We start from the raw sequence: 20885 nt of genomic DNA on the forward strand, positions 1-20885 counted from the left end.
TTCTTTCTTCTTCATGTGTGCATATGCCCTGTGTAGAACTCTGTGCCAGCCTGGCCCTTAATACACTAAAGGAGGAAGCGAGGGAGGGAGTCTACAAGACAGCCTCCGGGATTGCAAGACTTTTTTGCCTGTACAATCAGATTTTTTTTTTAATGTGTAACTTCTTTCTTTTTTCAAGCTTGCATTTAAAAAAAAAAAAGTACTAAGTATATAACTTCCGGGACAATAAGGAAAAATATTTACCAGCCGAAAAGAATGCAGTAAAAAAAGGTTAAGGGGCCCCTGGGTGGCTCAGTCAGTTAAGCATCTGACTCTTGATCTCCACTAGGATCTTGATCTCACGGTTGTGATTTCAAGCCCTGCATTTCAAGTAGAGAAAAAATAGGGATACATAGAAAGCTGGGAAAAAAAAGATAGGAGAAATCATTCAAATAAATAAGTAATTGCAATAAATGTAAAGTAACCTAAATCACCAATTAAAAGACAGATACTCTAATGTTGGCTTCTTAACGATACAGCTATACGATTTTATAAAAAATAAATTTAGTTATAAAAACACAGAAATGTTGAAAATAAAAGATTAGGAAAAATACACCAGGAAAAAAACAACTTAAAAATATACTGATTGTCTATTTTCTTTTTTTTTTAATCAACTCTTTTTTTTAATGTTTTTTTTAATTATATTATGTTAGTCACCATACAGTACATCCCCGGTTTCCGATGTAAGGCTCGATGATTCATTAGTTGCGTATAACACCCAGTGCACCATGCAATACGTGCCCTCCTTACTACCCATCACCGGCCTATCCCATTCCGCCACCCCCCTCCCCTCTGAAGCCCTCAGTTTGTCTATTTTCTAACTTTTGAGTCACTTAATAAAATTGTTGCTGTGAAGACCAAATATATATACTGATCTCATATATCATGTGAAAGAGAATTTAGGGGGAAGTAGTGACAGCATGATGAAAAAAGTTAAACTTCACCAGGATGATATGAAATGTGAATGCCATAATTATCTTCAAATATATAAGAAAAAAATTGACAGAATTTCATGTATAGATGGACAAATCCGGCATGATAAAAATTTCTCTAACACATCTATTTCACTAATTGATGGGTGAAGTGAACAAAATAATAAAGTTTTGAAAGGTTTGATAAACTTAACCAACAAATTGGTTTAAAAGACATATGCTACCCCATTCTAGCAATTACAGAGTCTATATCCTTCTCAAGCATATGACAACATTTATGTGAAAGTAAAACAATTTTTAGGTCTTAAATCAAGTCTGCATTTCTTTTTAAAAAAATTGACCTTATAGACTAAAGCGTTTCCTCTTATTCTACTATAATTATTTTAAAAATAGAATAACAAAAAGATTATTAAAATTATAAACAAACTTGGGGCACCTGGGTGCTCAGTTGGTTAAGCCTCTGATTCTTGATTTCAGCTCAGGTCATGATCTCAGGGTTGTGAAATCGAGTCCCGTGTCAGGTTCCTCGCTGGGCATGGAGCCTGCTTAAGATTCTCTCTCTCCTTCTCCCTCTGCCCTGCCCCGCCCATTTGCACTCTCTCTCTGTTGTTCGCTCTCTCTCCAAAAAAAAAAAAAAATATATATATATATATATATATATATATATATATAAACAAACTGTATAAGTATAGGGTTAACTTGAGGTTGGTTTCTGATAGTGCTACCCTTATCCCCAGGGACACTTAGATGTCTGCTACTCACCAAACGTACTAGCTAGGGACTTAGAATGCGTGCACAATCAGATTTCGAAAGTCAAGAGATGACTATCCTCCTTGGCATTTCTTTGGTAGCACTTTCATTTTCCTCGACATTACTACCCCCTGCAGATACTTGTAAGTATTCTGGATCAACTAAGGTGGGGCTTGGTACTGGGAAAGGCACATTAATACTTTCCAACATAGAATATTGCAAGGGCAGGAAGAAGGGAGGACTTTCCTAATCCTAAAGCAGAGAAGATACAAATAGAGATTTTTTTCTTGAAGTAAGAGAGGTGAGATACAGCTAGTGTATTGAACTTCCCTTTCCTAGTCCACTCACCCCTCCAAACATTGGGAATTCTCAACTGTAAACATTGGGAACCCTTTAATTTTCCAGATCTACAAAGACGAGATTAATTCTGCTTCGAGACTCCACTGCAGCCTCAGGTGATCCTAAAAGCAGGAAAAACAGGTGGGGAGAAAAATTATATGATTTATACATTTTTTTTCCTTCTTCTTGTCCTCCCCCTCCTTCTTTCTCTAAATGGAAAGGAAGAACTATTTGAGGAACAAAATATGCACGCAAATGACAATTTACCCAATGAGTTTTTGAACTCCTGCTAAATTATTTCTAAACGCTTCTGAAGGTTGGAACGTCAGGCATTGTGTCACTGCTCTTGGTTGGTGTGTCAGATATTCCTTTTATGAGAGCGCACGAGCTCAGTCTAGCTCTTTGGGCTCTCTGAGACTTTAGGGGATGGGTTAACGGCACCTCATTAGTTAAAGATGAAAATATCCAACTACCAGTTAACCAATTTAGGGCATTCCGTAATCTTTAATCACTGTATGGAAGGTGACCTTGCTATCTCAGATACAGAAAAAAGATGAAGCCTTAAAAATAGAAGTACACTGCATTCCAGTGTCAAGTCCAGAGTGATGTAAACCTGGATTCCTGTGTAGATCACTTCCCACCTTCATTCCATGTCAGTGTCTTTCTTTCTTTCTTTCTTTCTTTTTTTTTTTTGCCTCTGAGCTGAGTTGCCTGCAGGCTTCCCTGAAATGATTAGCCTTTGCAGAGGGTTCACCAGATCCAGAGGTGACCCAGACACCAGGGAGAAAGAAAAGAGCACCCAGCGAAGACGGCATCTGGCCCCGGGGCTCTTGCAATCTTGCTTATGAAGGACAGACTGACAGTCAAGACATTCCAGTTCCTAGATGCAAGGGTTTCAAGCAAAAGTCAAAATGCATTGAAGGTGGTGATGTAGGAAGGTCCCGAACTCACCTCCTCCCACAGACACCCTGAATCGACAGTTACATATGGAACAATTTTCTCTGGGAAAAAAAACCCCAAAACCAGCTGAGTGACTCCTACACATCAGGCAAATGAGGAAAAAAAAAAAAAACAGGACATGGAAGCAGGTAGGTGACGTTGAGACACGATCTTGCCATAAACCCCACTCCTGGCACGGCATAGGGAGCAGAGGGTTTGAACCCCACATCGGGCACCCCGGCTTTTAAGACCTGCACCTGGGAGACAAACCCCCCAAACATCTAGCTTTGAAGAGCAACAGGGCTTGTGTTTGCAAAACCCACAAGGCTCTAGCAAACTAAGAAATGGCTCTTAAAGGACACCTGTGCTCAGACTCACCTGCCTCAGGGCCCAGGAAAAGAGTAGCCAACCCAGAGGTGTCAGACTTTATGTGAAAGGGGTTCATTTGCTAATTAATCTTAAAGTGTTGGCCCAAGGGGCGGGCCTTTAACACACATCCGGGGGGGCCTGTTGGCATACTCTCCGGGGACAGAGGCTGGAGTGTGTCATCTTTGCGTGCTCTCTCTCTGCAGCTTTCCAGAATGTCAGTGTCTCCCGGAGGGTAGCTTTTCCTCATGTCTGGTGCCACAGTTTTTGCAGCTGCCACTCAGGGGAATGCCCTTCGATCACCTGGCTACGGTAGCCGGGGGACTTGTGTTCCTGGGTCCCGTGGAACCATACCCATCGGAGAGATGGTTCTTGCTAGGCTAGCATCCCCAGGGCACAGCACAGACAGCTGGCTGAAACGCAGCCCTAGTCCTTCTGTGAAACAGGCCTCCTTGCTCGTCCCGGAGCTTTGGCCTGAGCGGTAGGCTTCAAATTTGGCCCACAGTTTAGAGGTGTGTGGAAGCGCTCTCGGGAACATGGGCTGGTGCTCTCCCCCTGCCTTGCTACAACTCCTCGGTATCTCAGAGCACTCTCCTTTCCCCAAGTTAAAATAGTTCAGATCGACCTATGTAAATGGAACCAGAGTCTTCAAGGATTTAAACTTACGTGTTACATATGACCTGGCGAGTGAAAGGGTGATCATCTCTACCACTTCTCCACTAACATCCCGTTGTGGTCTGGTCTTAAACCTGGAAAGAATGAATGGTACCTCGTAGTGGAGCACAGCAAGCTTAACACCCCTACACCCAATATGGTCAGTACTGGCCCTGTCCAATCAGCAACTGGTCAACGTTTTGCTGTTGGAGATTCGGCTTCTGTGTTCTGTTCAGTATCTGTTTCAACAGCCTCTCAGCACCGTGGGCCTTCACATCCGAAAGGACACGACCCACCTTTACCAGGCTCCTCATGAGGTACCACGTTAGCCTTGCCGTTACACAGTCTTTGCCAGCAAGATCCTAACTTCATCCACCTTTGTCAAGGAACACAGACAGGATATTCTATTGATGACATCTTCCTCCGAGGAGATCTGTTGGACACATGTATTAAGTACACAGAAATACTCACAAAGGAGTTCACAGAAAAGGGACAGATCATTGCCACACATAGTGCAAGGTCCCACTGTCTAAATTCCTGAAAAGTCTTTGGGAAACTGAGAGCTGCTCTGTCTTTGACACCGTCACGAAACAGTCGTTGATGCTGTCAGCACCCACAATGTTAATTCAAGTCCAACACCTTCTAGCCCTTTTTGCATTCTGGAAGCAACATATTCCTCATTTATGATTTTACTTCATCTCACTGATGTGGTTACTTGCAAATGGACCCAACTTAAATGAAGTCTTCCCCAACAAAAGGCTCTAGGATCTACCCAAATTGAAATCAAAAGGTACTGCTGTTAGTGCCCTTGGAGGCCCCTTCTCTGTAGAGTCTGTAGCAACCTCTTCTCATGCCTCTGGGTGTCTCTGAACCACCTCTCACAACCACTAGTGGGCCATTGGCTTCTGATGCAATAAATTGCCCTTCTCGGCTCTGCACCATTCACTATTGGAACGGCAGCTGTGGCCGTGTATTGGGCTCTCCTGGAAACTAAAGTTCTTATACACTGAGTTTATGACCTTATGTACCCAGCTGCACATTATGCCTTGAGTAATGGAAGAGGAACCCCAAGGTTAGCACGGCTACTGAGACCTCCGGGCTACGAGATGGAGACAAACCAGAGCCCTCTGCAGGTGGGTGTGGCCTCTCCTGTTTCAGTCCCCTGCCAGATGCCATGGTGCTGGAGGAGGTCACCTCTCTCCCAGACCCACAGGCTACTTGGAGAGACACTTAGCATGGGCTGAGTAAATAACAACGGGAGCTCGCACACTTCACAGACAGTATTGCCACCACCATACACAGTAGATTTTCAGAATGTCCCTGGTAAAGCATGAGGCTCAAGGGTCCGCACAATTGGTCCCATGTCAGACAGTCATTGTAGCACTGGATACCTGGGCCAAGAAAATTGCCCCATTTGTATAAGTTTACAGACTTGTGGGCCATTGCCTAAAATTTGTCCCCTTTGAGGTAAAGAACACTGGGAAGCTCTTGCCTCACAGATACCCAAAATGTCGGTCTAGGTAAAAGATTGTTTCTCCATATAATAAAGCTACAATACAAAGCCTCACCAAGGCACTCCTTATGCCCTTCGGAATTCCAGGCATTACTGATAGTGACCAAAGAACTGGTTTTGCTCCTCAGAATGCCCACGTTCCAGCTCTTGAAGAAGATATTCAATGGAACGTCTTCCTTCCCTATAGGCTCCAAGCAGATGGTTTAATCAAGAGGCATAATGGACTTCTCAAAGAACTTCTATTTAAGTTAAAAGATGTCCAATGGAGCCCATTGCCATAGGCATTGATTAATCTAAATTTGTAGTCCCTAGGGACATACACTCCCTACAGCAATGACACACAGGTCCCTCAATATACCTCACTGGCTATATAGGGGGACACTTCTGAAGTTTATATTTTTTACAACAAGCTCACCAAGTGGCCCTCTTCCTCTTGGTCAAGTAACTACTTTGTTTCCTAGGGAGTTACCTCTACTCCCTAGAAGGCTCAGTCATCAAGGTTTAAATGGACGCCAATGCACCAAGGGTCAATTGTGGAGTAAGGCCTAATATTATGTGTGTCTCAATATCTTGGGAAAACTAAGAGGGCCTCACATAGCCGAGCTGCAAGTTCCCCTGCTTAGGAAAGTTTCGGCTCCCTTCCAGCCAGAGGAATTTAGACAAGCCAATCACATCCTCCCACAGGAGCCAGGGGCTACCTCATCCTCTTGCTACTACAAGCCCTGCCTTCCGTAGCACCAGTTGGTTCCCTGTGTTCCTGAATGAAACACCCGTGTGGCCCTACATGGTATGGTGTCCTCCTCCCCCAGTTTGTGAATAGATGTGATTAATACTGGCTGAGGTAGGGGTGAACAAAACATTGACCACTCTAGGATCAAGGAGGTAGACATTAACATTTTTAGGTATAAATTAGGAACAGAATGAGCAAAGAAAATTTCTGAAAAAGAAAAATAACAAGGAGGGCCTCATCTAACCAGATATTAAAATGTACTGTGTATGTACAGAAAATAAAACTCTTCAGTGCTGGCACAATAATAGACAGATCAGTGAAACAGAAAAGGGTCCAAAATAGCCCCAAGTAAATACGGGAATTTAGTATATGATAAAAAGTATTTTTTTCTTCTCTTTTTTCTTTTTCTTTCTTTCTTTCTTTCTTTCTTTCTTTCTTTCTTTCTTTCATTAGAGAGAGAGAGAGAATGGGCAAGGATAGGGGCAGAGGGAGAGGGAGAGAGGAAATCTTAAGCAGGCTTCACACCCAGCGAGGAGCTTGACTTGGGGTTCGATCTGATGACCCTGAGGTCATGACTTGAGCTGAAATCAAGAGTTAGACGCTTAACCAACTGAATGACCCGGGCACCCTGATAAAAAGTATTTTTAAAAATGAGGAAAAGATAAATTGTTCAAGAAATGATGTTGGGAAGACGGGCTATCTATAATGAAGGAAAAAGAGAGAAACCTGGATTCTTAACTTACTCCTTTTTAAAAAATAAATGCCAGATAGCTCACAGATTTACACATGAAGACTAGATTTGGAAAAATGTTTCTTGGAAGAAAATTTGGGGGAAATGTTTATATCCATGAAATAGAGAAAGCCTTCCTAAAGCAAGACACAAGACCCAGAAGATTCACAGAAAAGTAATGATAAATTTAATGACATAAAAAAATTAACAGATTTTCTCAGGAAAAAGCACCCTAGAAAAGTCAAAAGATACATGGAAACTGGAAATGATATTGATAAAACATATGACGTACAAAGCACTAGGTTTCCTAAGATATAAAGAGCCCTCCCAAATAAGAAAAAGACAAACCAATATCAGGATGAGCAAAGTGTACAAACAGGCAAATCATAGGAAAAAATATATATAATTGACTTGTAAATATGAAAAGATGCTTAATCTTACCCATAATTTTAAAAATCTAAATGAAAACAAGTATACGATACTTTTTCTCATGGCAGATTGTTCAAGACCCCAATATCAAGTCATACATAGAAGAATAGTCACCTGCAGAAAGCAGAGGAAGTTGTGAACTAAAAGACACTCTCATATTGTTGGTTGAAGGGTGTATTGATGACATTAGTTTGGAGGCCAATTAAGAACATTTATCAAGATTAAAAAAATGCACGTATTATTTGGTCCATTGACTGTATTACTGTATTACTTGAATTTTATCCTGGAGATATCACATGCTCAAATATATATGCAGGTCTGTTTATAATAGCAAAAGAGGAAAAACACCCTGTGTGCCTTTCATTCAGGTCAATGTTTAAATAAATTCTGTACAATGTTAAGCTGTTCAAAGAATGTGACAGATTTATCTGTTCCTATAAAAAAGTTTCTGAGATATATGGTTAACTGTACAAAGCAGAATACAGAACAGTGTGAGGACTATGTCTTAAGACATGATTAATAGTGTCTCCAGGGAAAGGATCTGGGTGTCAAGGGTGGTAGGGAGATATCTTTTATATTGTATGCCCTTTGCCTTGTTAAAATTTTACTATGTGCACAATACTTTTTCAATTGAAGAATGTTGTGAATTAAGAAAAAAAAAATACATGGGATATTTGGATAGAGAACCAGACAGTACCCATTCCTCTTAGCACGTATTTTATCTGAAATCAAAGAAAACTTGCAAGCATTGCCTTGAAACTACAAAGGAAGGGTATGGTTTATAAGTTTCTAGCAAGCAAGGGATGGTGAATGGAAATTAGCTGTACAAATACCATTATGACTAATAATAATGTTTTTGTTGTTTACTTACTGTTTAAAAGCTTTTATGAGTTTACTCAAGATTTTCATTTTCCAACACTATTTTCTTATATATTTTTCCCAATACCAAAATAACTATTTAGGCGTTCTTCTGATTATAAAAACAAACACATTTGTTACAAAACATTCAGATACTATCCAAACGAATGATCTACTGTATGGTGACTAACATAACATAATAAAAAATTTTTAAAAATTCCAAAAAAAATATTTAAAGTATGTAAAAAGTATCTCTAAATATGCTACCTGGACACAACCACTGTTAACGTTTTTGGTACCTATCATTCCAGAATTATACATATGTAGTAATAAACATTATAGTGAATACTATAAATTGCATACTTTAACAGCATTATGTCACAATACTATCTCATAACCAGATTTTCCAACCAACATTAAATAACAGACAAGTCTCTATGCCAACCGGGAAGGGCGTGCATCATCATAACATCCTGTGTATATCATGTGTAATTAATACAAGGTGTACCGTAGCGTTGAAGTTTTATCATTTATTTGCCCAATTTATTATTTGTTGATGTAAATAAAGTTTTTAATTTCTTTTTTTAAAAGATTTATCTACTTATTTTTTTAGAGAGAAAGAGTGCGTGCGGGAGGGAGAGGCAGAGGGACAGAGAGAGAATCCCAAGCAGACTCCCTGCTGAGTGCAGAGCCTGATGCAGGGCTCGATCCCACGACCCTGAGATCATGACCTCAGCTGACATCAAGAGTCGGGTGCTTACATGACTGAGCTATCCAGGTGCCCCCAAGTTTTTAATTGCTTAAACAGTATCTCACCTGAAATTGAGATTTGCAGAGGAATTTCTTTATATCCCACATAAGATTCTTTGGAAATGAATATATATGCATAGAAATCTATGTGAATGAATAGACATAGGAATGACACACAGTAACTGCTCACTGAAGATATTTAAGTTATTTGGTTGCTTCATTTCCAGGGTCTTTTAGGATTTATAGGATGAATCTCTTACATGAATCCAGAAGAAGTGTTTTAAGAGTACAAAGGAGGGAGCAATTTATTTGAGATGGAACTATGGGGAAAGCTTTATGGAGAAGTTAACATTTGCACTAGTCTTTATAGGAGGAAAGAGAAAGGGCATTCTCTAAAGAAAGTTTAGAATTTTTAAAAAGGTGAGCCAGGAGTCAGCAGGGAGAGTCTGGTTGACTCTCTAGACAGTTCTAATAAATCGACAATTAACTTGGTGAATTCTCCACTGTATCCAGAGACTGGCATTCAGACAGTTTATCAGTAGTATCTCATTTATTTGCTATATGTGTTGTGTGTATAGTTGTGTGTGTGTGTGTGTGTGTGTGTGTGTAATGAAGGGTACAATTTATGCTATTTTCTTCAAAGCATGAAGCAAAATTTAAAATGTGGTCAAAATCATATAAGCATTTATTAAGTGTCTTCATAAATTAGACATCAATTTCGGCAGTGAAGCATGAAGATATATTCATCTTTCCAGTTTAATTAAAAGAAAATAATTTTATAACTACAGAGTTCATATTTGTCAGATATTTTTGATCATGTTATTTACAAATGTGCATTGTTCACTGGGTGTTATATGTAAGTGATGAATCACTAAACTCTACTCCTGAAACTAATATTACACTATATGTTAATTAACTAGAATTTAAATAAAAACCTGAAACATTAAAAAAATGGATAAACTATATTTTCCTTTCTTCACCAACCAAACAAAATTATTTTTTTTAAAGATTTTATTTATTTATTTGACAGAGAGAGAGACCGCCAGTGAGAGAGGGAACACAAGCAGGGGGAGTGGAGAGGAAGAAGCAGGCTCCCAGCGGAGGAGCCTGACGTGGAGCTCGATTCCAGAATGCTGGGACCACGCCCTGAGCCGAAGGCAGACGCTTAACCGCTGCGCCACGCAGGCGCCCCCAAACAAAATTATTTTTAAAAAATGTATCGGAGCTTCTGTTTTCAGCTCAGAGATGTAGACAGCTTGACAGAGCGTTGCCCCCACCCAAAAACAAGAAAAGAAGCTGGACAAACTGCCAGTTAATGACATTTCTTAAACCTTTCAGAGAACTAAGTTTGCAGTCCAAACAAGTAACTAAAAACCCAGAAAAAAACCTATAGGAACCTAGAGGGAAAAACAGGACTTCCTTAAAAATGCATATAATGGTCTTGGCCTTTTTGAGTAAAAACATTAGAAAAAGAGGTGCACTGGGTGTTATACACAACTAATGAATCATCGAGCCTTACATCGGAAACCGGGGATGTACTGTATGGTGACTAACATAATATAATAAAAAATCATTTAAAAAAAAAAAGAAAAAGAGATGTGAGTAATACATAATTAGTGAAGATAAAATAGAATCATATAAGTGCTCAATTAAACCCAGATCAGGTAGAAAGAGGGGAAAAATGTAGAACAAGTGGTACACACACACACACACACACACACACACACACACACACACACACACTTAATATCGTAGCATATATGGGGCGCCTGGATGGCTCAGTCGGTTGAGCGTCTGCCTTTGGCTCAGGTCATGATCCCGGGGTCCTGGGATTGAGTCCCGCATCAGGCTCCCTGCTCAGCAGGGAGTCTGCTTCTCCCTCTGCCCCCCACCCTGCTCATGTTCTCTCTCTCTCTCTCCTCTCTGTCTCTCTCTCAAATAAATTTTTAAAAATCTTTTAAAAAATTTAAAAAATCATAGCACATATGAAGAAGTCAAATTCATGCCTGCCTAAGATCTCCCTTTGTTAAAAAGTTGAACACCCTAATAGCATCTTCTCTACAGGGTTGTTTTGGAGATTAAATGAGAATAAATGTTATCACATGCTTAGTGCAACTCTCGGCATAGAGTAGGATGCTAGTAGGCTCGGTATATATTGAATAGAATATACTCGATGGAGGTAGTTGAAATTGAAGTGGTCTGGGCTGGCCAAGGTTTGTTGATAAACAAGGTTGGACCCACTTTTAGCCTTGTCAGGTGACCAGGATGGTCAGAGCAGAGAGGATGTACTTAGAAAAGGAGGTGGGGAGAGATGTGTGTGTGTGTGTGTGTGTCGGTGTGTCGGGGTGTGTGTGTGTGTGTGTGTGTGTGCACGCGGTGTGTAGGATGGGGTGAAATTAGAAAAGGGTTAGATATGGATGTGAACCGAGACTGATACATAAGCCAAAAAAATCCCTGATACAGTTCTACACACACACACACACACACACACACACACGAGCAAGGATTTCTGGCTTCTAAGAACAAAAGATGAGGATCCTGTTTGCTAACTCTCAGCGGCAGTACTTGTGACCAAGAAAATCAGTCTTGGTGGCATGTCACCTCGCTGGTGGCACGGTGATGGGGTACAGGCAGAGGTGAAAGGAGGCTGCCAACTTTTGTGAGGTAACAAAGCCCTTTCGAACCTGGAAAATTCAAGGTGGGTGCCGTATCAGACATAGGACTGAAGACACTTGGCACTAAACTCACAGCTTCATGTTTTCTTGTCCCCCCATTATTTGGTTCCCAAAGTGATGTGAAGCCTCAGCAAATCTTCAGGGAACCGCAGAATCTGGGACTCCGGCTGTGCTTGCTTTCTGTCTGCAAGCTGCTAGCGAGCACCCTATGGTGAGTCTGCCTCTGTGGGATGAGACCTGGAAAGAGGAAAAGGGAAGAGTCTGTAGATATAAAACTTCTTTTTTTTTAAAGAATTATTTATTGGGGGAGGAGGAGCAGAGAGAGAGGGAGAGGGAATCTTAAGCAGACTCCACGCCGAGTACGGAGCCTGACACAGGGCTCGGTCTCATGATCCTGAGATCACGACCTGAGCTGAAACCAAGAGTCGGATGCTTCACCGACTGTGCCCCTCCCCAGGTGTCCCTAGACATAAAACTTCTAACAATGGAGAAGATCCAGGGGAGTCAATGAAGTCAAATATACCTTCTGTGTTGCAGTCACCATATTGTGATACCGACTAACCAAATGGGGCCTCGATTTGCCTGGTTGCTGCCTGCTGAGCTTGGGGAATGGATAGAAATTGAACTCATGTCATGCCGTAAATGCCAAAGAACATAAGGTAGATGCCTGGTGTGGGGAAGCAGATAGTTGGATCTCGTTCTCTTCATTCTGCACTTATGAAAAATTGAGACCAAAACGGGAGAACAGTATGCCCTCTCACTCATTAATTCAGCTCCGTCCCAATCCTTGGACCTGTCTTGGCCTGGCCCTTTCCATCCTCCACCCTGATCTTTCTTCAGAGCAAATCTGAGCATCTCACTCCCCTACTTGAAAACCTTCCATGCCTCCCCATTCCCTCGGGGAAAGAACACAATCATCTTAGCAGACACTTTGTGTTCTGACCCCGCAAATATCTCCAGCTTTGTCTCTCTTGGAAACTGTTCCCACTCATATAATTTATGCTCCATAAATACCAGAATGCTTGTAGTTTCCCGCACAGAGTCTATTAACGGCATGTCCCCGTATCTCTACATATTGTTCCTCCTCTGGAATGCTGTTTCTGCACCATTCTGCCTGGTTCACTTCCACGTCACCTACCATGATCCAATTGCTTTTCATCTTCTCTGAGATTTCCTCTAACTTCAGAAAGAAACCAATCATTTCCCTGCGCTGCCACTGTGACTTCGGCTGATTTCTGTTGCTGCATTTATTACAACGCATTGGAAATTGTTGACTTATACGCCTTCCATGATAGACGGCAAGTTCCTTGAGGACAAGGATTTCCCCTTCCTTGGTGATCAGAGACTCGTATGGAATAAATAGCCAGCGATTGTGTGGTCAGTGGAGGATAGACCACTGCGGTCCTTAATGACTCCAAGAGCTATAAGAAGATAGAATTTTGATGTACTCTACAAGGGCTAACTGAACACAATAAAAAAATACAAATAAAAAAATAAAAAGGTATTGTTACTTAAAAAAAAAAGAAGAAGAATTTGAGCAACATCTTCTATGGCCTGGTTATTTTTTTGACTCATCCTCCCAGGTAATCAGTCAGATTGCAAGGGTTTTCTTTTAAAAATTGGTGAATACTTTCTGTTTTCCAAACCCTTTGGAACTCTTCACTCTGTCTTTTAACCAAGCAGTATGGATTGAGTACTAAAGTTAGCCTATATGACACGGTGGCACTCTTGGAGAAATTTGCAATTTGGTTCAAAAAATTTCTGACCTTCCTAGGTCTGTATATGGAGAGTGGTTACAGACCATCTTGTGTTGCCTGGGGCTGCCTCTGTTTTAGCACTGACAGTCCCAGGTTCTGGGAAACCCCTCGCTCCTAGGAAAACCAGACGGTTGGTTATCCCTGGAGATAATCAGTAGTGCATCTTCTTGATTCCTTACCCCTGGTATAAACCAGAACAAGGGCCAACATTTATATGCCAATATTAGGGATATGAATTTTGTCCTCACCTTGCCTTCTCGGGATAACCGTAGAAGAGGAAAGGAGGACCTACCAAGAAAGAAATCCCTCTACTCTGATTAGTTGGTTTCCCAAAGACTAGTGAGTAAGGGTCCTTACTGGTATTTTGGATTCGGGGCCAAGAACTGAAATGTATCTTGCTAAGGGAGGACAGTCGGTTTGCTCGAAGGTGATTGCTCATCGTTTTGGCTCATTGGAGCAGCAAAAGCGATCTCTTTCATAGACACAGCAAGGCTTGATTGCGGTCCAATTCTACCATTCATCTACAATGAGGTTTTTGTAATTATCCCGCGTTTTCCTTTCATAATCTCTCGTATGGAATAGCAGAAGTAACTACCTCAGAGGGCTCTGAGGAAAGTAAAATAATGCAAGTGAAATTGTAACTCATGAAACAGAATAAAAGCTGTCAGTTACTATTGGTAAGTGGCCATCAGACCAGTGGGATAACAATAGACAGACTTCCAGGTGTTTTAAAACTTTGCGTTCTTAATAAATGGTAGAAATCAGCGTCTAGGGGGATATTATCATCAGTTATTGCCTTGTAGATAAACATTTATTCAACACATACTGTGTATCAAGCACTGTGCTAAGGGTTGAAGAAAGATTGATAGTGTGTGAAGAAGTTGATTACTATCTCAGTTTTAATGAAATCGTATTCTGGGAAAAAGACTGGACTTCTCTGTGACCTTTTTACATTAAGTAGGAAAGAGGGCCAGTCTTGGATGTGATGATTAAGGGGACAATGGTATATAAATTTTTAAACACCAGATGGGAAAGGAAACTTGGACTATTTTACTCGCTAGCTGCAATATCTTACCGAGTCTGTCCCACGTTATTTGAATAGACTGAGCAGTAGCACCTGCTTTTCTCTTTTTTGGGAGTTTCAATTTGATTTTTGGAAGCAGCCAAAATTTGGAGTCAAAGCTGTGAATAAAGTGGGTGAGTAAACGAAGGAATGTGATTTTTGATTTAAACAAATAGGTGGTGGCTATTCAGATAGTGATCCCGTTTTTCTTACGTGGCTGATAAACTGACTCCAAAGACATTTTTCAAAAAGGAGTTCGGAAAGGATCTTGAAGCCATAGCATATTTGCTGGAAAGGGCGTATTTTTCTAAGATGACAGCTTTAAGGGAACAACTTTCATTTGAAGTCCACTTTTTACTGTGTTTTTTAATCATATTTAATAACATAGAAGTCTATTATTGAAACTAGTGACGCTTACCTGGGTGACTCAGTCAGTGAAGTGTCTGCCTTCGGCTCAGGTCATGGTCTCGGGGTCCTGGGATCGAGTCCCATGGCGGGCTCCCTGCTCAGCGGGGAGTCTGCTTCTCCCTCTCCCTCTGCCCCCCCCCACTCACGTGCACGTGCTCTCGCTCTCTCTCAAATAAATAAGTAAAATCTTTTAAAAAAAACAATAGTTAGAGAAAAATAGTGCTTGCGACCTCAACACTTGAACAAAATCACTGTTTTAATGTTGTGTTTTGTTTCATAAATGTAGCATTTTCCGTTTAGAAGATACAATTTCATTTTGAGGTAGACATCTCAGCCATTTGAAGCCCCAGATTCAAAAAAACCAGACAAACCAAGAACAAAACAAAAGAAAACACACTTGTTTTAGGCTGGAAAGGTTACCATGATTTGCTGTCCTTTTGGATGCAATTAGCAATTGCAAAGTTGTTCTTGGGGCTTTATGTCGTCTCTTTTGTTCGAAAGTTTCAGACCTGCATGTTTGAAGTACCAGAGTTTAGATTCTCTTTTTCCCTCCTGCTATGAGTCCCCAGGAGTGACTGCGGCTTGAGAAGTCTATAACCGGTTAAATGGGGATTGCTGTGTGTGACTTCATGTGACCTATCCAAGGAGCATAACAGGGTTCTCCGTGGGGAGGCAACATATGCGGAGAATCCGGAAATTTAATGGAACTACACAGAGGAAATTTCTAATGCTGTGTTATAAACACAATTGTTATTAGACTCCGTGCAATGAAAAAGTCTGGTACATTCTTGGAAGCCAGGACTTAGTATTACCGTTCCAAAAGTTCTTTGAGAATTATAAATAAAGTAAGGGATATGAAAATGATTATAGTGGACAGGGAATTTCTAGGGCCACAACTTTGGAATCTACCAAAATCTTGGGGCGGGGGGCAACGTTGGGTTGTGTTTTCCTTTTGTAAAATGATAAGAAGCACTTTCTTACTGGCATCACAAGATGTTCCAGGCTCATCTGGTATTTTCTCTGCCCAGCCAAAGAACCAACCTCTTCTGCAAGTCAAGAGTACAGGAACAGCCTGAGATAACTCCTAGGGGCCTGAAATACTGTTTTAATCTCTTCATCTTCACCCTATTACTGAGGGAAGGAGTCCCACTCTAGTGGTACGGGAATGGCCAAATACGGGACACCCAGCCCTGGACAGATGGGACAGACGAAAGTGTGTTAGTCACACACATTCACAGCACAGAGCGCCACTTGCCATATAAGGACACAAGGGTCTTGTACTTGGGAGCAAGCACAGGCTGGGGGAGGTGAATTTTGTGGTATCCAGAGGGTGGTGTCACCCTTGGTTCCTGCAGGAGGATGTGATTGGCTTGTTTGAATAATTCCATGGTTTGGCAGGAACTGAAACCCTCTACTCTGGGATAAGCAGGCACCGTGCCTGGACCCCTTGATAAGGAGGATTGTTTGGCTAGGGGACTTATCTGCAGGAACAGAATGAGGAGGGGAACTGTGATTAGGCCATTGGAGGCTCTCCTGATTTCTCTAGGTCTCAAGGCAGCACCTCCTATTAGGCCTTCATTTTAGGCTTTATGTTGCAAATGGAATAAGTTAAATAGTAAACAGTAATACTGGATTCTAATCCATAGAATAAATATCCGTGAGCCATGCTGATAGAAATAAATAACGGAAAAACCAACAACTCTTCCTTACAGAAAAATATACTTAACAAATGTGGAAGGAAAGAGAGTAAGAGAAAATCACTATTTCTTTCTTTCTTTCTTTCTTTCTTTCTTTCTTTCTTTCTTTCTTTCTTTCTTTCTTCCTTCCTTCTTTCTTCCTTTCTTTTTAGAGACAGACAGCGAGAGAGAAAACACAAGCAGGAGGAGTGGGAGAGGAAGAAGCAGGCTCCAGAGCAGGGAGCCTGATGCGGGGCTCAATCCCAGGACTCTGGGATCAGGCCCTGAGCCAAAGGCAGACGCTTAACGACTGAGCCACCCAGGCGCCACTAGAAAATCACAATTAAAACACCCCAGGAACAACTGTTGTTAGAAAAATCTACTGAAGGATACTAACATTAGTGGGCAAAGATTTGGGGAGAGACAGCATATTCGTATGGTCTCAAAGTACCTTCTCCAAGATATTTATTACTTACAAAGAGAACAATAATAACCTGATAGTAGAGAAAGCTGGCAGACACTGCCTTAACCAAGTGATCAAGGTTAATGGTCGCCAGTACTAAGACATATAGACATCATGTTTCCCCGACATGATTCACTGAGAAAGATGGAACACCATCTTAGTAGTGGTCTTCTAAAAACTGCTTAACTTCAATCTAATCATCAGAAAACATGTGAGAAACCCAAGCTGAGGGACATTCCGGAAAAGACCTGGCCTGTACACTTCAAAAGTACTAGCACATGAAAGACAAGGAAAGACTGCAGAATTTCCACAGCTCAGAGGAGTCTAGGGAAGTATGTTAACCCAATGTAATGTGGGATCCAGAACTGGATCCTGGAATACAAGAAGGGTATTAGGGGATACACTGGTTAAATCTGAAAAAGGTGGGGGCGCCTGAGTGGCTCAGTTGGTTAAGGGTCTTCCTTCGGCTCAGGTCATGATCTCAGGGTCCTGAGATCAAGTCCCACGTTGGGCTCCCTGCTCAGCAGGGCGTCCTCTTCTCCCTCTCCCTCTGCCTCTCCTCTTGCTGGTGTGCTCTCTCTCTCTCTCTCTCTCTCTCTCTCTCTCGTGCTCAGTCTCCCTTTCTCTCTCAAATAAATAAACAAAATCTTTTTTAAAAATTAAAGTTTTTTGGGGCGCCTGGGTGGCATAGCGGTTAAGCGTCTGCCTTCGGCTCAGGGCGTGATCCCAGCGTTATGGGATCGAGCCCCACATCAGGCTCCTCCGCTGTGAGCCTGCTTCTTCCTCTCCCACTCCCCCTGCTTGTGTTCCCTCTCTCGCTGGCTGTCTCTATCTCTGTCGAATAAATAAATAAAATCTTTAAAAAAAAAAATAAATAAATAAAAATAAAAATTAAAGTTTTTTAAATCTGAAAAAAGTGTGTGGTTTCTTTAATATATTGTATAAATGTTAATTTCTTAAATTTGATCAATGTACCTTGGCTATATAAAATGTTAACGGTAGGAGAAATGGAGTAAAGAGTATATGGGAACTCTCTGTACTATTTTTGCAGCTTTTCTCTAAATCTAAATTTATTTCAAAATTAACAAAAATCAAACACATCAACCAAAAAACCACAAGGGAATCACCATCCACTGACCCACATGGTAGCGTGATACCAAAATTTCCCTTTTTGCTTTTGTGGCTCTTGTTTTGAATCGCATGATTTGTGGAACACCTATTCCTTTTTGTGTCCTCAGTACAGAAAGCGGGATGCAGTTTGGAGGATTCTATACCGTCTTGGCATGGCAGTCGGTAGAATAGACTTCTGCTCCATGTTTGTCCTGCATCTTCTGCTGGCATAAATTAAGCTGTAGCTAATCACTGCTGGTTATTGCCTTTCACCCCCACCAGCACTGGCTGTGATGATCTTGGTCCCAGTGAGGGCCCCTGATAGACTGTGCGCTCTGTGTCTTGCTTATTCTAACCACTAGTCCACATTTACTTGGCCTGCCTTCTGTCAGCCTCCTCTGTACCCATCTGGGGAATAGGAATTTTCCAAACTACATTAAGGTACATAGATCTCAGGGTGGCTACCCCCAGATCCATCTGCTTCGCTTTGACTTTCACAGAATCATTGATATTTGAGTCCTTTGCTTACTGTGTGTCTCACGATATCCTCAGTTAACAACCTGAGCAGCAAGACAGATTCCCGGCGCTTTAGAGAGCTCCCTCCAACTTATCTAGGATTTTCTTCACACCATCTCCCCACTGAGATGAGTCTGGGGAATACAGGATTCATTGTTTGAGACACTCACTGTCTATTAACTTCATTGTTCTCCTCTGTTTTCTCTCTCCTCCACTGGTTCAAGCTCATCTCCTTTTGGAGAGTTAAAATAGTTTATATATAATTATGAATTCTTCCCTAACAAATCTCTGTGATATAAATGTGATGCACAGAGCCCTCGAAGCCTTTGGATGTTCGTATTTACACTCAGGCTGCAGTAACCAGAAAACATTTCATATCCTAAAGTCTTAATATAGATTTTAGAAAACCAGAAAATGACTTGGCTTTCAATACTATTGATTGTTGTCCATAGTTTTACAAATTTATTTAAACTAATTCAAGGAAATAAAAGGTATACAGGTTGTGAAGAAAGAAAACTGTCTTTGCAGATGATATTATTGTCTATATAAAAAATTGGAATAAATTAACAAAAAAAAAACCCTCCTGTGACTAATAAGTGATTACAGTAATGGTACAGGACACAAGATTAATATGTAAAAGTCAATCACTTTCCTATATACCAGCAATGAATATATATGGGATTTCAAATTAAAAACACAATACCTTTTATATCACCACCCAGAAAACTGAAATACTTAGGTATAAATCTGACAAACTATATATAAGATCATATGAGGAAAACCACAAAACTCTGATGAATGAAATCAAAGAAGAACCAAATAAATGAAGAGATATTCCAGGTTCATGGATAGGAAGACTCAATATTGTCAAGATGACAACCTGATCTCTAGATTCAATGCAACCCTTATCAAAATCCCAGCAAGTTATTTTGTGGATATTGACAAACCAATTCTACACTTTATGTGGAGAGGAAAATGACCCAGAATAACGAGTACAATATTGAAGGAGAACAAAGTTGGAGGGCCGACACTACCTGACTTCCAGGCTGACTATAAATCTACAGTAATCGAGACAAGGTAGTATTGGCAAAAGAAAAGACAAATAGATGAGTGGAACAGAATAGAGAGCCCAGAAACAGACCCACATACATATAGTCAACTGATCTTTGACAAAGGAACAAAAGAAATACAATGGAGCAAAGGTAATCTTTTCAAAAAACAGTGTTGGAACAACTGGACATCCACACGCAAAGAAATGAATCTAGACACAAACCTCATCCCCTTCACAAAAATTAACTCCAAATGGGGGCACCTGGGTGGCTCAGTCAGTTAAGCGTCTGACTCTTGGTTTTGACTCAAGGTCGTGAGATCAAGCCCCCTGTCAGGCTCCACACTGGACATGGAGCCTGCTTGGGATTCTCTCTCTCCCTCTCCCTCTCCCTCTGCCCTTCCTGCACCCCCCCACGCACAGGCTCTCTCTCTCTAAAAAAAAAAAAATTAACTCAAAATGAATCACAGACCTAAAGGTAAAACACAAAACTATAAAACCAGAAGATAACACAGAAAAATCCTATATGGCCTTGGGTATGGGAATGACTTTTCAGATACAACACCAAAGGCAGAAATAGATCCAAGACAGATCCAAAAGAAATAATTGATAAGCTGGACTTCATTAAAATGAAAAGCTTCCACTCTGCAAAAGACAATGTCAAGTGAATGAGGAGACAGACCACAGACCGGGAGAAAATATTTGCAAAAGATATCTGATAAAAGACCGTTATCCAAAAATGTGCAAAAAATTCTTAAAACTCAAAAATGAGAAAACAAGACAATTTTTTTGGATTGGTCGAAGACTTTAGACACCTCACCAAAAGAAGATATACAGGTAGCAAGAAAGCATATGAAAAGGTGCTCCACATCACATGCCATCAGGAAAATGCAAATTAAAACAACAATAAAATGTCACTGCACACCTATGAATAATGGTTATAATCCGGAACCAAGACAACACCAAGTGCTGCCGAGGATGTGGAACGACAGGGACTCTCCTACGTTGCTGGCCAGAATGCAAAATGGTACAGCCACTTTGGAGAACAGCTGGGAATTTCCTTATAAAACTCAACATATTTTTACCATGTGACCCAACAATCACACTCTTTGCTCTACACCCAAATGAATTGGAGGATTT

This window comes from Ursus maritimus (genome assembly GCF_017311325.1).
Source record: "Ursus maritimus isolate PB19 chromosome X unlocalized genomic scaffold, ASM1731132v1 scaffold_X1, whole genome shotgun sequence".
NCBI classification, from domain to species: Eukaryota; Metazoa; Chordata; class Mammalia; order Carnivora; family Ursidae; genus Ursus; species Ursus maritimus.